We start from the raw sequence: 17,942 nt of genomic DNA, 5'->3' as shown, positions 1-17,942 counted from the left end.
CTTTTATGATCAATGTATTCTTGTTTTCACGATATAGACACATATCTAGCTCTCTGATGCTGAGCTGAATTTCGCAGGTTGGTGCATACTATTCCTTTGAGCGTTCCTATTTGGTGAGTGCTCCGTGGGACAAGAGTTGGGCACTCTAGGGGGATGCTCGGAGAACTCGGGGGTTGGTGGGGTTGGTTTGTGTCTGTCGCTAGCCTGTACAGAGAGAGTAAGGCTCGCAGAGGTCTGGAAGGCAGAGCTGATGTTGCCAGAGGCTGGTGGTTTCAGGGAGCGGACCCGCAACAAGCACAGACAAGACTTCCTCCTGCTAAGGGCAGGTGGAGGCGAGGTGTCTCACAAATCTGAGGTACCCCAGGAAAGCATCACACTGATGTAAATAATTCTTCAAGGTGCAGGGCAGTGGTGCCCCAGACCCCTAGACTGAATCCTCTTCCAGTCTATAATGGGCTCTGTGAAAAAAACAGTGATGGGGTGTCTGGCAGGCAGTCCCGTTTCTGGGTTTCCCGGGTCCCATTCAGGAGTCTGGAGAAGTTGATCCGAGGCCATTACATGTCTCCTCTTCTGTTGTCTGTTACTAGGGATGAGCTATAGGCCTAAACCACAAAACATGACTCCCGATCTCAAACCCCATAAACTTGAAAGGCACTTGGCTCTGGAGAAGTCTGGTTTGGCCCCTTTGTGGAAACGCGGATCAGTTGTGAAATCTGCATCCAGATTCAGATCATAGAAATGTCGGGCTGGAAGGAACCTCGAGAAGTCACCAAGTCCAAACTCCTGGGCTGAGGCAGGACCAAATAAACCTAAACCACCCCTGACAGGAGTTTGTCCAGCATGTTCTTAAAAGCCTCCAATGACAGAGCTTCCACAACCTCCCTTGGAAGCCTGTTCCAGAGCTTAACTACCCAGAGAGTTAGAAAGTTTTTCCTAATATCTAACCTCCATCTTCCTTGCTGCACGTTAAGCCCATCACTTCTTGCCTACCTTAAGTGGACATGGAGAACAATCCTTGACCTCTTTAAAACGGCTCTTAATGTATTTGAAGACTGTTATTAGGTTCCCTGTCCTTGTCCTCTTTCCTCAAGACTAAACATGCCCAGTATTTTTAATCTTTCCTCATAGGTCAGGGTTTTCTAAAGCTTTTATCTATTTTGTGGCTTTTCTCTGGACTCTCTCCAATTTGTCCACCTCTTTCCTAAAGGGTGGTGGGCTCAGAATAGGACCCAGTATTCCAGCTGAGGCCTCACCAGTGCTGAGCAGAATGGGACAATTACCAACCATGTCTTACATACGACACTCCTGTTAATACCCTTTGTTGTTAACAAGATGCTCAAAATCTCTGAGTGTTTGGAGACGGGCTTTTGGTTCAGTCCGTGGCAATAGGTTCTTGTTCACCTAAGCCCACTGTTTCGTCCAAACTTGATGTTATAATCCTCATTAGTGATCATCTCCGGGGTGATTTATCCTGATGTCGCAAACCACAATGTTGGTTAACAGGGCAGAGAATAAGCAACTAGAGCTCATGGACTCTTCTGGTAACAAAGGGCTTAATTTTTTGTGCTCAGTAATTTTTTGCTCAATAATAATCATGAAATAAAACCAGACCAATAACAATATTTGCATGTGGCATTTCCAGGGGCAGAGAGACCAATATATCGCATCAGCCTTTTGTTGCTCTTGGACTCCTTGGGCAAAATTCTGCTTTTTGATCCATAACATGCAGATCTCTGTAGTATATACTGGGCCCTTGTTCTGCATGTGAGGTTCCCACGAATACCTATGACAGAAGTGCATGGAATGGGCACTAGAGATACATAGTGTGGATTAGAGCTATCTGGGGTGGGGGGAAGGGGCAGAGAATTTTGCTTTTTATATTCAGGGCAAGGCTCTGTCCATAGGCACTCTCCATTTCAAAACAAAACAAAACAAAACAAAAAACCCAACCTTCCCCAGCAGCGAGGGCACAGAGTAAAAGTTAGTTGCCCCTCTTCTGCTCACCCCAAGTCTTCAGGGAGGTTGTCCTGTTGGGCTTCGGAGCTCCGGGGAAGTATTCTGCAATGGGATCGGGCATGGCACGCATGTTTATGCGCTTGCATTCCTGAGCTGGCAGGGACAGCTATGCGCACAATCACTGACAGATTGTCCAGACCCTATCAGCATGGAGGTCCGCGTGTGGGATGCTGCTGCTCACGAGATAGGTGCATAGTAAAGTTACTTCATCAGTGTACAGGCCTGACTCCTTTCATTCACACCACAATCAGGAGTAACACCAGTGAAGCCACACCGCTGTCAGAGGGGCTTCTGTGTGCCTCCTTTTGATGACTGCTTATGTTACATATCCCATCCTGGCTAGAGTGTGTCTCATAGTAATTGCCTTACATAGATCAATCTGAATTGCCTATGTTTTACTGGTTCTAATGACGTGAAAATGAAAAATACTCTCTGGAGACTTGATTGCTTTTCATTTTAACTTTCTTCCCTCTTTTCCTGTCCCCAGTTAATCATGTTTCATTAGAATAAAATCATCTGGACGTGCCCCCAGCGTTCTTTTATCTGTTTGGTCTCTAACTAATCTACCTCAAAAGACAATAGAATGGTATTGTAACAAGCAGGACTGTTGCTAATCTTCCAGTAGATTATAGGTTATGAAAGCGATTAAGATGATTGGAAATTTTATTCCTTGAAGGAGGTCCACTTGTGAGTCACAAGTAGCATTTTTCTGTTTTAGTGTGTAACCACTTCAGTGCTAATAATCTCTCACAGGTCAATAAAAGTCAAGATCTGGGTTAACAAGAGAAACTCTTGCATGTATTCCGGTTTAATACTGGTTTGCTCTGAGCTTTACAGAAAATGAGGAAATGTTTTACTCCACAATCACACTCGTCACACATCACAAAATGTTTTACTCCACAATCACACGTCGTCTCTCCAAAGAAATACGTTTGGGAAGAGAGGGTTAATGGCCGTGCTACATGTGTACAAAGTCGCTTAATTGTTTTCTTTGTGCTGGGCCTGGGCTAAGTGCATTTGCTGGTCACTGAATGTATCCCATTAACTTGCTATGTGCAGTATGTGTCTGTTTATCCAGCCAATTACTGCAAATCTGATCTGCTTTATCCGGGTAAAAATAGAGCCAGTTTCCGCATAGAAATCAAGAGGCACAAAAACAGCAGCAAAGAAGCTGATCCTGATCAGCTGAGCGCAGAGGGGGGCAGGAAGCTTTCTGCTGGCAATTGGAAGTATTTTATACTGGGGTGGTTTTTTTACATGTGACAGAATTATTTTTTTCTTTAGGTCTGTGCTTAACTCAGTACACATCAGGCACACTTTGATAAGTCGAGCAGGAGAGTCCGGGAATGGAATGCAGAGCGGCAGAGACCTCATCTGGGCACTGAAGTTTCATGCACTTTCAGAAGTGCCTCCTTTCATTGCAGGCACCTGCCCTGGGTGAGTGCCAGGCCAGTATAAAAAGCTAGTGGCTGTATTGGCTGGATGTAGGAGGAAGTATGGCCTTGAGATTAAGGCACTAAGCTGGAACTTGAGAGAGCTGTATTAAATTCCTGGCTCTTCCACACACTCGCTGTCACCTTGGGCAAATTGCTTAATCCCGCTGTTCCTTGCTCTGTAGACTGGGAATAATGGCCATTTCCTACCTCATAGGGAGGGGGCAAGGACATGCACAGACATTTAAATTTGACGCCTTTTGGAGGCGCACGTTCTGTGCCCCCTCATCCCCAGGAGGAGCTCTCTCCTCCCCTCCCCTCCCCGGCCCTGGCAGGAGTTCACCGTCCTCTTCCCCTGCCCCCCACCTCCAGGACTAGAGGAGTTCTGTGCCTCTGATGATTACTGGGGGGGAGGGGCTGTACTCCTGCTTGCCCCCCCCTCCCTATGCACGGCCCTGGGAGGGAGTAAGGATAAATTCACTGTCGACTAGGAGGTGCTCATATACTCTGTTGACAGATGCTATGTAAATACTAAGATGGACAGTGGGGTATTGCAAAGAAAGCAGGAGGCCTGGGGGGTGTATTTGCATAGCTATACCCAGAATGCCTTTCAGCTCCTAGCTATTGCATTGAACTGGATGAACCGACCAAAAGGTTTGAGTGCGCATGCAACGGCTCTTCAGTTTGTGCTGCCGACAATGTACCACGCAGCTCCTGAACATGGAGTGCTTAATACTGACTGTCTGCCACCATCCCTGGAGAGAGACTGGCAGGACCATAGTCAAGTAGTTTATGGCAAAAATTCAGGTTTTCTTTTACAACACTCAAGTCTAAAGAGAGACATTGGAATGATTTTAAAGATTTAAAGACAGGTTTTAAAGGACAGTTTTTTCACAGGCGTATTTTGACTTCTGTGTTTTGGAGGGGCAGCTCCAGTCAGGCCCAGGGGGCTATGCATGGGGGTGCAAATTCCAGGCCTGCCTAAGGCTTGCCATTGGGGGGGAATGCTCTCCTCCCCCCCAATTACGCCCAGTGTTTTTCATGTTTATTTAAATGCTCTCTTGCAGCGTTGATTTTCAACCCATCAGTGCTGTGCTAGTGCAAGAGACCAAGTGCCTGGCTGTCCTGGCTCATGTTCTCCTGCTCTAACCCTTAGACCACACCACTTCACTCTCATAGCAGGGCCCTCGCGGGCCAGCAGTCAGGCTGGCAATATTGCGGGCTGAGGTGCCTGTGCTCTGTCTGTGGAGGGAGAGCTGCATCGCTCTTACAGCAGTTGCTGCTCAGCGCATCGACCCCAGAGGGAGACGCCTTTCCACCATTCGGGAGTAAAGTGTCAGATACCCACAGCATCTAGTAGGGGAGGGGATAGAACACAAGAATTGCATGATCAGGAGAGAACTGGAGGAAAGCAACATGGCATGAGCTTTAGTGCCTGATCATGTGAGCCAGACCTAGGACTTTTTGCAGGTCCCAGATGAGTTAATTTAGGCACCCCCTCAAACACTCCTTTCTCACTCTCCCTGGTCAAAGCACTGACCTGTGCTCCCCTGTTAAGGGAATGGTTCTGCAGTCTTCACATTGGAAATATTTTCATTGAATGCAGGATGGAGACATGCGTTTAGGACTGGCTCGCAACGTGTCCCCTGCGGCCTCCTCCCTGGACATGGGTGTCATGCCTCCATGATCTGGGTATTACTGAACTGCTTTGCATCTTGGAGAGGGAAAATTAACCAGAGTATGGGGTTGGTTACATTCAAGCCACCCTACTTCAGCCAGTCTCTTTCTCCAATGCCCTTGGACTGGTTTAGTTTATGTGCATATCAGGCTCCCAGCACTAAAACATAGAACACAGACCTCTCCCTTTCCCCCAAGCCAGGCATCACCACCCCTTGAGATATGGAGCATCATTTCTCTCCCTTTCACTTCCCCTCTCCTGTCTGTGGTGGGGAAGTGTTACTCCTGCTTATCCTACAATGCTGGTTCTATTTCTTTCCCAGTCCAGACGATCGTCCCCTGCCCAGCCTGAACACATGGGCAGAACAGGAGCTCATGGTGTGATTCAGGGCAGTACAGTGGGACATGACCTGGGAAGTAGCTCCAAGGTCAAATGTCTTGGAAGTTGTGGCTATGGCTGGTCAGCGGGAGATCTATTACAGTTCCTGTCTTTCTTCCAACCCTTATGACCTTTGCTAGGAATTGTCCCTTCTGGACAGAGGTAGGGCCCAGATTGTCCAGTCCAGTGTGTGTGCATGGGCTGCAGGGGCAGGCCGTGAATCCTGCAGCTAGGAGCTGTCCTCACTTTATATCCCCTGCTTCCCACTTTTATGACATTTTCTTGGAGGCATCCGGAACTGTAAGTCACCCTGCTACTCCTCTGGCTTAGCATAAGAGGGGTGGGTTTGTGTTATGCTGTGTGACAGCTCCCTGCTGCCCCAGTCAGTTAGCCAGCCAAACAAAGCCCTTAGGACTCTGCCAGGCCTGACTTGGCCTTGCGGGTTAACTCTTGGCGTACATGATGGGCTGTCCTCCCCACACTCATCCTGATGAGGTTAATGGAGGCCAGATGGGCCAATTAACCTATTAAGCTGAGGCTGAGAGGAAAGCCCTAATCAGGGGAAGTTCACTTGTGTGGGAACAGGCGGGGCTTCTCTAAAGCCAAGGAGCTGGCAGCAGAAAGGGGCTGCAGAGAAGTAGTCCATGGTTACTGCCTGGGAGGAGGGAGTTTGGCTGGTGAACCCAGCGAAGCAGGGAGAACCAGAAAGGTAGGAGAAGGTTCAGGGGGAAAGCAGCAAGGTAGGACAGTGCAGGCCTTGGCTGCTGATGAGGAAGCCTGTGAGCTGGAACCTGGAGTAGAGGATAGGCTTGGGTTCCCCTGCCAGCGACTAGGGATGTGGTACAGACCGGGCAAAGGCCGGAGGACTGCCTGGGACAATTTGTTCCAGAAAGACTTTGTTTTCCCCTGGAGGGGAGAACCATGTAGTGACCTGGCTGCAGGGCTGAGCCACAAAGAAGTCTGCAGTTCCTGCAGCGAGAGAAGCCAGCTTCTCCCTTTGTTTGGTCAGTCTTTAAAGCATAATATTAGTGAGTATCCATAATGCCTCAAATAGTATTAATACACCCATTTCACAGCAATATTAACAACCAGCGTGTTAGCAGCTTTCCTTTGATATCTCGCACGACATTCTTTACAAATAACACATTGCTGGCGTAGTGTTTAGGTGTAGTGAGTTTGTCAGGCCTGACAAGAGTGGCTGACACGGGGCAGTGAGCCATCAGTGGGCCTCTGTGTCACAACTTTATCCTCCAAACACTTTCCCTGGCCCACGAGGCCAGAAAGCAAATGAGCAGTATCTATCTGTTTTACCTGACTCCATACATCAACCTCCTGAAATCTTATGGCCTGAAATGTTTTTCTCTCTGCTCCGAGGCTTCCCCCTGATTGTGGGCTTTGAGACCGATGTCTAAAATAGAAGTGTTTAAAAAATCACTTAGCATTTAATGAGTCATCCCATGTTTTCGGCAGGCCACCAAGTCAACAGGAAAAAGGGGAACAGCTGAAAATCTTACCCCAGGCCGAATATCACAGCCCCTTCAAGTGGCAAAGATCATTGTATTATTTAGGGCAGTTGAAAGGTGTGTGAGAGGGAAAGCCTGGGATCTGCAAAATCCTTCACCGTATTATCTGCAGTGATTGTAATGCCAAAGGAAAATATGTTTGCACAGATAAGAGGGTTTTTTGCAGCTGGTGAAGCTTTCTGCAATTCTCCTTATGCCATTGTTCTCTTCCTCCACCTTAATAAGTTGTGGGGAGAAAACACTACTGTAGACTCCTATCTATATCTGTCTATCCGTCCACCCACCCACATCACTACAGTATCTGAGTGCCTTTGCTGCTGAATGTACCTGGCAAAGTACACCGAGGTAGGATGCACCTGCCATGCTGCTGAACGTAGCAAATACACATTTAAAAAATAAGAGTGACTGAATTCCATACTGGTGAAAGGTGCCAGATGAAGAGCCCTGGAAACTGCAACAGGTCCAAAATGAGTATTGGAAGTGCAAATTCCCCATGCCCACACCATCGAGGTGTTCCATGAGTGGTCCTCAACCCTTCCTAAAGCTATGTCCTATAAGGGTGAAAGAATTAGGTGTCAGATTGTAGGTGTTCCTTTACTGAAGTTTGGTAAAATGAGCATCATTATCCCCACAGTCTCAGAGTAGCTGGTCGTTTCTGCTAAAATGATCAGGGGTTAAACAATGTTGCCAGTTGCCTCATCATTAGGCTTCAGAGTTAATGTCCAATGGAGAGCAATGGGGGCAGTTCACACCTCTCTCACAAGCAACTAGTGATGCCCACTCCAGCCTTCCCCATGCAAAGCCCAGTTGCTGAAGAGAGAGGGCAGCCCCTGCTCCCACTGCTCTCAGACCTCTGATCCTCTAAGCCCCACAAATAAAGGCAGGGAAAAAAAGTATATTTGGCAAGTACTACCATTTTCCCCTGAGACACACTCCCTGCTTCTCTTTCCTGTTCTCAGCTTGTGAAGATTTCACATCTAGTCTGATGCTACAAAAAGCAAGAGTAATATTTCTCCATAGATGAGAGATTCCAGGAAATAATACCTGGGTATCCAGTCTTAGCCAAATGAAACACGGTCTCATGTCAAGCCTTAATGTTCTCCTTTGTGTTTTATCTCTGAGACCCAGGAGAAGGAATGCTGGGATAATTAAGGGGCATCTGTCACTTGTATGTGAGGCTATGTGCCTGACATAGTGTAAAAAGAAGAATCCTTCTCTGGAAAATGTACTTGGGACTTCATCGCTTAAATGTGCAAAACCTGAAAGATGGTAGAAAGTACCACCAAATGATAAACCCAACATATGCAATTTTATTGTATTATAATATTTAGCATTTTACAGTTCTGACAATCCTACGTGATCAAAAATGAGGAGTCAGGCCCTTAAAATCATGAGATTTTTTTTTTTATAAATGAATACATTTTGGGTTCTCTTTCTTTACCTTTGAGGGGGTGTTTTGGCTTTTAGTGGTCAAGTTTTCAAGCTTTTCTCTATAATCATGAGGGCTAGAAACTTACTTTTTTAATATACTGAAAGCTGAGATTCTCTCATAACCCCCATGAATCCCAGAGTTGAGGCTTTAAGAAAAACAGCAGAAATCGCAAGACTCAATAAAATGGTGAGAGTTGGCGATGCTGCTTTTTTAGTATCATTCCCCTGAAAATCCCAGGTGGGCAAGTATGAGTCTTCCATTTTACATTATAGTAAAATACATTTTGTTTGAATGGACCCATCTTACCAACTGAACCAGGTCACTCTGTATAACTGCCCTGTCCTGTCTGCATTATTTACCACTCCGCCCATCTCTGGGTCATCTGCAAATTTTATCGGCAGTGATGGTACATTTACATCCAGATCATTGAGAAAAATGTTGAATAGTGACATGCTAATACAGATCCCTGTGTGATCCCACTAGAAACACCCGGCTCAGTGATGAGTCCCCTGCTTTTTGAGACCAGTCAGTCTGTTCTTAACTGTATTATGATAGTTCATATTAACGGAGATCCTGAGCCCCATTGTGCTAGGCGCTGTACAAACACAGAACAAAAAGGTGATGCCTGCCTCTAGGGGGCACACAATCTAAGCATAAAACAACAGACCACAGATGGATACAGACAGACCAACAGAGGAGTAGGAGAAAACAGCAGGACAGTACCAGTCAGCATGACAGGCAGTGGTGTTGGCAAGCCAGCGACCTAACCGTTGTCAAGCTTTTTGTAGCCATCATGGCAAAGAACAGTCTGAAGGAGGGATCTGAAGGTGGATAAAGAGGTAGCTTCACAGATGTTTGCAGGGAGCTCTGCTGAAGTGTGAGAGACAGCAAGGTAGAAAGCTTTGAAAAAATAACACACTTAAAGCCATTTAACATGTGCTCGCTTGGCATTGCATGGTGCTAGTTTTTTAATCAGCATGTTATAAGCCAAACACCTTGTACAAGTCTATATAACCTCTCTGCAGTTACCTTTATCACCCAAACTTGTCATTTCCTCAAAGAATGAACTCAGGTTTGTTTGACAAGACCTTTTTCCCATCAAACCATGCTGACTGGCATTAATTATATTCCCACCCTTTAATTCTGCATTGGTTGAATCCCACGTCAGTTTTTCCATTATTTTGCCTGGGATTGATGTCAGGCTAATCAGCCTGTAATGACCTGGATTGTCCCACTTGTCCATGGTGAAGATTGGCACAATATTAGCACTCTTTCAGTCTTCTGGAATTTCCCCAGTATTCCAAGATTTAGTACAAAGAACAAAATGCCGTGCCACGCAGGACCTGGTGATTTTAGCCATCTATATCGTCTGTTTGTTCCAGATGATGGATTTTGACCACACTACCTTCTCACATTGCCCTCCAACTAATGTCATAGTTACAAATAAAAAAGGGAGGCATTTATGATTATGCCTCCCCCTATGGCATCCTTTATAGCAGTGTTTTCTGAAATGGTGGGTCCTGACCCACCGGGGAATATGGGAAGGGTTTAGATGGGTCGCCACATCCAGGGCCAGCCCCACAGGACAGAAGCTGCCACTGTGGGAAAGAGTGTAGGGTGGGCTCACTCTCCAACGCCCCTCCCTCCCATCCTGGAGCCTTCTCACTGTATCAGGCTAGGATTATGGTCATGGGGTGAGGGTAAAGGGTGCATAGATGTATTGGTGGGTCACAAAAAAAAAAAAATCAAAATGCAATTGGTGGGTCGCCTTAGTAAAAAATTTGGGAACTGCTGCTTTATAACGATTCACATAATCTCTCTTGGAGGAAGGGGAATAGACCTTTTCAGACTAGGAAAGAACCTTAGCACAATCTCAGGCCTAGAAAGCTGACGGGAGCTGACACCAGGACCAATTAGCAGCAGAAGGATTTGAACTGTGACCTGTGGGAGGAGCAGGCCTGAAACTGTAGTTTTAATGATCCACTGACCCATCAGCCACCTCAAAGATTGCTAAGCAGCTGTAAAATGTAGTCAAGTCTATGGCGTTCCACTGCCACAGGATGTGCGGCAGTGAAATCTTCCAGCAGATTGCATACCCAGCATTGTGACATTATTACAAGTCTGTAGTATAAGACTTGCACTCCCTCTGGTGTCTGCCATAGGAGGATCTCAACGTTCTTTACAATCATTAACTAACTACGAGGTGGAGCACTGTTATTATCCCCACTTTACAGATGGGGAAACTGAGGCATTGAGAACTGGAGCAACTTGTTCAAGGTCACCCATAAAGTCAAAGGCAGAACTAGGAAAAGAAGCCACATCTGTTTCCCAGTGCTGTGCCTTAATCCCCAGGCCATCCTTCTTCTAGATGAACGTCCAAAAGGCGTGTTACGTATTGGAGTGCATCGATATATTATGTACTGCTATTTGTGGTTATTCTGCCTATCAAGTTGTAGTTCTATATTACAGTTCCAGACTGTTACAGCGCCTTTGTGTGTTTTGCTTGTTGCACCTTTCCACCTCCTTGGAAATGATTTAAGGGCTCTTATTCTCAGCACATAATTATGTGAAAATCAAAGTTTATCTGTTTCCACTAAGTGAAGTAAATAGAACAAGAGAATTGACTGAAAACTCCATTTGCTAAAAACCTTTTGTCTCCATGTACAGCTTTGCGAAGGAAACTGGTGCTTATGACTTTGATTGGGGCACGGCACGTCCAGGCTGGCTAGGAAGATAATTTTTTGATGAACAGACTGGTGGATGTAGCAGCATATTAGGTCTCCGCAGGAATTAAAATCTGCATATTTACCGACGCACTGTGAGTATCTGTTCATAGGGTTTTAAATCAATTTTGCTATTCACTTTCATGATGCCTGCTAATTATAGGGCGCTTTTCATGTTCAAGATGCTATACAGACACTATCTAATTAAGCCTCAGAACAGCACCGCAATGTAGGTATTAACCTCTCTACTTCAGTGTCCCCATCTATAGCGTACCCAGGCCCATGGAGATGTATGTGTGGAGGGGGCTTCTCAGAGCTAGGATCAGAAATCCAGCATTGCTGATTCCCGGTCCCATGTTCAGACTGGTAGACCACGCCCCTCATTCAGTTCTCACTGTTTTTAATGTTTTATTTAGTTCTCTTAATAAGAGGCTGAGGAAATGTGCTCCCTGCAGTATCCTACAGGAATAGCTATAGCTTCTACTAGAGTAACTACTTTTTGTACAGTAGCATAGTGTAATATTTTTAATAAGGGTTCTGAGCAAGACTGCAATCTCCTAGATTGCAGGGCTGTCTCTTGCTTTCTTGCAAAGTGTGTGGTGTTTGCGAACCACCCTGACGTAGGTACTTGCAAGAGATTTTCTTTAGTCAATGAGCAGTTCCAACTGCCTCTGTGAAAGGAAAAAGGAGCTACTGAAGCACCTTTTCCTGTGACTTCCCATCGCTGATGCTAAATCTCTTAAATGTCCAGTTCCCAATACCACAGACAGGCAACACTCTATGTGTTCAGAAAATCAGAAACATGGATAATCAGGGGTCAATAGAACTCCTATTTTCCCTTCTCCCATCTCCGTTATCTTTGGACACTACAGCTAATGCTGGCCCTACTCATGTGTGGGTGGGGGAGAACGGCCACCCCTCTGCTTCTTTCTCCCAGTCCTACTCTGGGTCAGGTATGTGTCTGTGTTTCCAAGAGTGGTTGTAAGTCTTTGGACCAGTGGAAGGCATTCTTCAGCGGTCTACAGAAGCAGTATCAATACTCAGTACAGTCGTAACACAGGAGTTATGTGTCTAGACTGTATGGACACATTAAAACCCTTTGCTTCCAAAAAGTTTTAGTGGAAGAGCTGTACCGCACGTTCTAGAGTTTGTCCTCAAAACGGTTTCAGAATCAGCAAGCAAGATTCAGAAGAAGCTCGCAAAACATGGGATTGTGCTGGCACTTATACAAGGCTAATACAGAAGTGGCAGTATTAGCCTTGTAAAAGTGCCAGTACAATCCCATGTTTTGCTTACCTGTGGAGGTCAGAGGGCCCAATCTCAGAACAGCGTACTACCTAGAAATCAAAATATGGGAATTCTAAATCACCAGCTTATATTAGCTCCTACAGTCAACTGACAGCAGGTGTATGAGGCATATTAGATGTTGGGGATGAGGAACAGTAGTTGTTTGGAGAGGATTAAATCTGGGGGTATTTATTTGGGCCTACACCCATACCTCTTTGTCTCCCAATGCTGCCATGGGACACTGATGCCAGAAATGTTGGATATTATTAGAGCTGGACCCAAAACTAAAACACTGATCACCCCTGAACTTTGGGGAAATTTGGATCTGGATCCAAACTTTGCTACTTGGGCCTGTCTCTTGACATGATGGACATTGACCCTTCATATACTGGAAATCATTTCTCCCTTCTCTGTTCCCTGTCTCTTCCTCCTCCCAGTTCTTTTCTTGTCCCTCCTTCATTTCCAGCCTGGTGTACAGCAGCTAGATTCTCATTTGTCTCCCATGCCTCTGCAAATATCTCCTGATCAGCACACTTCTCTCACTACCCTTGACCCCTGCAGACAACATGTTCTTTACAGGCTGTTATTTGTACTGTAATTAACATAGTTTCTACTCTGTAACAACAACCCACGTATCATAGCTACTAAGTGCAGTGACTAAGGCCAACAAAACTGTAAAGTGCATGCTAATTTGGGGTACCTAAATACAGGAGCCTAAGGTTAGTCCCTGCCTAATTTTCAAAATTGCTGAGCACCCAGAAGCTCCCATGGAGCCCCATAGTTCTGAGCCCAGTAATTGTCCTTATTTCTGCGCGCCTCCTCCAACGTGCGGAGCATCCTTAACACCCGCTGGGGGCGCTCAGCACCTCACAGGATCCGACCCGAAGTCTATAACTCAAGCTCCAAAGCACAGCTGCAATAGTCTGTCCTTCGTTAACCTAGCACGGTGTTAAAACAAAACGGGTGGGTTGAAATCCTGGTCTCATTGAAGTCAGTGATTGATTTCATTGGGGTTAGGAGGTTAACCCTAGACTCTGTCAGTGACAAGATGTCTTGTTCCATTGTTCCAAGCAGAAGAGGCTGTTGCATATTGTCTGTAGCTTTCATCATTCTTGAGTGTTTATTTTCCTGGAAAAGTCCCATATTTGTTAAGTATTGTTCAATGTACCTAAATTCCCCCAGCAATTGGACAAATTGCAATATTCGTTTTCACTTCCTGTCCTAAACGGTGGTGCTGCGCTGTTGTGTACCAGCGACCAGCTATGGCATTCCGCCCTGTGTGGGCTAAATGACCCCAGTTTATATATAGTTCAGAACACACTTTGGGATCCTTTGGGATGGAAGGGCAAGTCAGAATTGTAAGTCGACTCCATCAGGCGTGTCAGCAGCAGTTTGCAGAAGGCGAGGAATACAACCTGGCAATTTTCTATTTCTGCCATGTGAAATCAGAGGGCTCCAAAGATATGATGTGCACTGGAGACTCACATTAGAGCATGGCTTCGCCTTGTGCCCAAAATAGGACAACGCCCAGAGACGCTATGGTGTCAATGGAAGGATTGTAACTGCTCCATCTGGATCAGATGCAAACCGAACAGAAGTAATGTTTCATCAATACAGCGTGTTCTCACTATGCAAAAAGCACAGCAGAAGGTCTGGAGCAGTTAACTCCCGGTGAAAGTGCCAGCGAGAGGAGGGATGGTGTTGTGCTTAACGTACAGCCCAAGGAGCCAGGGGAGTTGAGTTTTTTTGCTGGCTCGGTTGCAGAATTGTTGGTTAACCTGGGGGCGACTCATTTGCTCCTCTGTGCCTCGGTTTCCTCGCTGCAAAATAGGGATCATTCTCGCCACCCAGAATCTAATCCTTAGTGTCAATAAAAAACAGTCTCCCCAGACACTGATGGGGCGGGGAACACTTTAGGCTTTTAGACTTTCCAATCTTAACAATCTGAGACTCTGGGCTGCTGCTGCTCCTTCTCACCAACACGTTGTGGACAGCTGGCTTTTAGCTTGCCTGCCTCTTGCACGGCTGATCCCGCGCACTCGCTTTTGGCACAGAGCGTCCTGTTATTTCTGCTTTGGGCTAAGGCTGTTTCCTGCCTGACTCCACGGTAGCAACGATGAATAACGATTAAGGCTGGACAGAACCGCAGCTGTGAACACACACCGCAACTTCTTATTGTGCTGCAGATTTGAGTGGCATTGAGATCCCATGCGGTAGGTTGTGACACCCCTCTCTCCGCTTAGGCCTGTTGCTACTCTATCATAGTGGAGAGGTGGCTGCTGGGCCAAATTTGAATGAATGCTGTTGCGACCTGGCCCCCCAGGTAGCAACGCCACTCAAATCTGGCCTGGCTGCCCCTCTGTCATGTTCCCCTTGACAGCCAGGTAGGGCACACGGTGTGCCTTCTGTGCTGCTGCCCTGCTTTGGAAGGGAGATTGCATGCCTTGAACCGCAACTTTAACCAACTGTGGCCACAACTTTTGAACCAAATAATCAGCCTTAATAATGACGCAACAAATCCATGGTCACCGAAGGCTTTATGCTTGCTGCCGTACTGCTCGCCATGGCCACGCAGGACCTCCCGCCTGTTATGACTGGAAGAGCATTCACATAGCTCCGGAACTCCAGGCAGCTCGTCCCTCTCCAGCTAAAGGAGAATCTTCACCAATCATTAGCCTTACTGGGTCTATGACCTGGAGCTGAGTAGTTCTGATTCTGTCCAGTAGAGGGCACTGGTACCTAAAATGCCCTAGTCAGCTCATGTGAACAATGTGCTGTTGCAGATTACTTCCACCTGAGGATCTGAAAGGGCTTTATGAACATTAATTCGCTTGCTCTCACGAGACCTTCATGTAGCAGAGAAGGCAGAAGCAGAGCCAGGAAGAAGCCAAGAGTCTTGCTTCCCAGTTCAAAGCTTCTTCCTGCCTTGTGGGTCCATCAACTCATGATAACAATGGCCAGGTCTGATGCGACTGTACAAGGAGAAAAGTGAGAGCGAGTTCCCTCTGCCTGGCCACTTCAGTCCTCCGCTGATTGCGGCTCTGGGAGCCGTGGGAAGAGCAGGTTGTGTGCACTGTGACGAGATGGGTCTGTCTGTCTGTCTGTCTATCTACCCTATAAATAGCTGCATAGATGAAGGTGCCAGTGGTTGGTGCTCAGGAATACACAGCAGAGTTCCTAGGTTGTGTAGGACCAGGAAAACTACTTGTGTACTGCAAATGGCTTCCTCTCTGCAGCTCTTTACATCAGCTCTTGACACACACCCTTCTCTCCACTGGGGGCCGTGGTAGGAACTTTGGCTGCTCATACGGTAGATTAGAGCAGTGATTCTCAAAGTGGGGGGCCTGGACCACCTCGGGGGGGGGCACGAGGTGGATCATGGGGGGTGTGGAGCAGGGGACAGAGCCAGTCCAGCTCTACGCTCCCCAGAGATGGAAACAGCTGCCGCTGCCCACCTCCTGCAGCAGCAGCAGCCTCCTGCTGCTGCCAGGTACGCTCCCTGCTGCCGCGCTCCCCATTTCCCATGCTGTAGGCCCTGCTTTTTTTCTGAAAAGGGGGAGTTCGGGGGAAGGATCAGACCGCAATTGTTAGGGCCTACAGCGCGGGAACGTTGTTAGACAACAGCCCACGGGGGAACTCCATTTAAAGAGTTTGAGAAGCACTGGATTAGAGAGTGTGCTAAACCCTGGAAAAGGCTGCAGCAAAATACTCCCACCTGGGAGTGAGACGGGAGCAAGGGCGTAATTACAGAGCGATGCAATTTCTTGCTGCGTCTCCTGCTGGGGCAGTGGTCTCCGTGCTGCCCCTTACACAGGGCTGAGCCTCGAGGCTCAGTCTAGCCTAGTGTCAATAAATGGAAGTGTGCTGCACACATAGTTGTTACACACTCTCTGTGTTGCTACCGTCCCCGATGATAATGTGATTCCAGTGGGATTTGAGGACTTTCTCTTGAACAGCCACCAGCAGCTCAGGTGTTTTGCCGGAGGCAGCTGCAGTTCCCCATTTCATCCGCGAGGAGTCCCGAGCAGTAGCAACAAGCTACGCTATGGGGAGTACCCCCTATGCACCTGAGCAGGGCAGCATTTCAGAGCGGGTGCAGAACAGGGGGGCCACCCGAAACAAATTTGGCCCCAGCAGCTTCTTCCCTCCGTCACAATGCAGGGAGGGGGAGTTAATGGAACTGCAAGCCATGCGTCTGCCAGACGGTGGGGTGGGGTGGGGAGTCTCTGGAGCCAGCCACTGTGATGCACAGAGGCGGCTGGGAAAAACTAGGGTTGGGGAACTTGATGCACAGGGAGCAAGGAGGGCTCTGGGCGATGAAAGAAATGAGGCAGAGGTAGAAAGTTGGGGAGCAGATGTTCAGAGAAGCTGGATGCTGAGTCATGATCCATGAACTCTTGATGCTCATGTTACTGCTTTCTGCATTGGGATGGATGAGTAGCATTATTAGACCCATTTTGCACAAGGTGTGCTCTAAGGTATACTGGGGGTAAATGATTTCCCCAAGATCACACAGCAAGTCATTGGCAGAGCCATGGACAGAACACAGGAGTCCTGATTTCACACCCTCTGCCCTCATCTCCCTAAACCAAACTCTCACAGAAGTAGTTACCTTGTGAACTACAATTCCCAGGATGCATTGCATGCAGTAGTCTCTAGCCCATTATTTACTGTTGTTTATTATTATTATTATTTCAGATTTATGTTAAAACGGTGTCCAGGGACCCAGTCAGGATGAGGGACCCGTTCCACTAGGCACGGTACAGTCCATGCTCTTTGGTCTTATAGGCTAAGACCAAAAGGTGAAAAGAAATACTGGCAATGGAGTTGTACTTAGCAGCAAGCTGGGCATGTGGTGGGCAGGTACGTGAAATTGCCCTGCAGTGCACCTGATGAAAAACCGGGGCCAGTCTATACTAGAAGCGCAACAGCAGTACAGCTGTGCTGCAGGAGTGTGTCTGGTTTAGTCACTTTAAGCCGTCTCTTGTCGGCATAATGAAACCTCCTCTGTGAGAAGTCGTAGGCACGCTTCACGCCAGCGTTAGGTCAGTGTAACTTACGTCGCTCATGGGGGTGGCTTATTCACGCTGCCGAGTGACATAAGTTATAACAACATAACCTGCTGTGTAGACAAGCCCTTCGTAAAGCTCTCGTGAACTCTAAGCTCTCTAGCAGCTTCTCCGCAATGGAAGTTTCCTCGCACCCTCTAATGGAAAAGAAGAGTCATTGAACCCCCACTTCACGGACTGCTTTAATGTTCATTTCTGCATTTCTATTTTTAATCTAATATCACGATAATAACTTCCAGGCGGACAAGAGATGCCCAGAGCCAATGCACGCCGAAAAGAATGTGCTGAATAAATGTCAAGACCTCACTGGAGAATTGGAGGTTGCCTGGCTTGGCTTGCTCAGCTCTGGAAGTTAGCACATAAACAGACTGCTGCCTTGATTTATGTAAATAAAAGAAACTAA

General features: G+C 47.1%; 1 long non-coding RNA gene across 2 annotated transcripts in view; it reads left to right on the top strand.

Annotated features, from left to right (window-relative positions):
* Positions 1–17,942, top strand: part of LOC137147826 (uncharacterized) — a 43,900-nt gene extending 25,958 nt beyond the window's left edge. Inside the window, exons 3-5 of one of the 2 annotated variants that reach the window (XR_010918363.1) lie at positions 3,301–3,453; positions 11,128–11,278; positions 17,779–17,942. This is a non-coding gene — a long non-coding RNA (uncharacterized lncRNA). The remainder of the gene's footprint in view (positions 1–3,300; positions 3,454–11,127; positions 11,279–17,778) is intronic. The other variant, XR_010918364.1, reaches the window with a different exon arrangement.

Source organism: Emydura macquarii, unplaced genomic scaffold, assembly GCF_026122565.2.
Source record: "Emydura macquarii macquarii isolate MOO-44397 ecotype Brisbane River unplaced genomic scaffold, CSIRO-AGI_Emac_v2 contig_561, whole genome shotgun sequence".
NCBI lineage: Eukaryota > Metazoa > Chordata > Testudines > Chelidae > Emydura > Emydura macquarii.
Note: the sequence above shows the minus strand (reverse complement) of the source record. Positions and strands in the feature narration are given on the sequence as shown.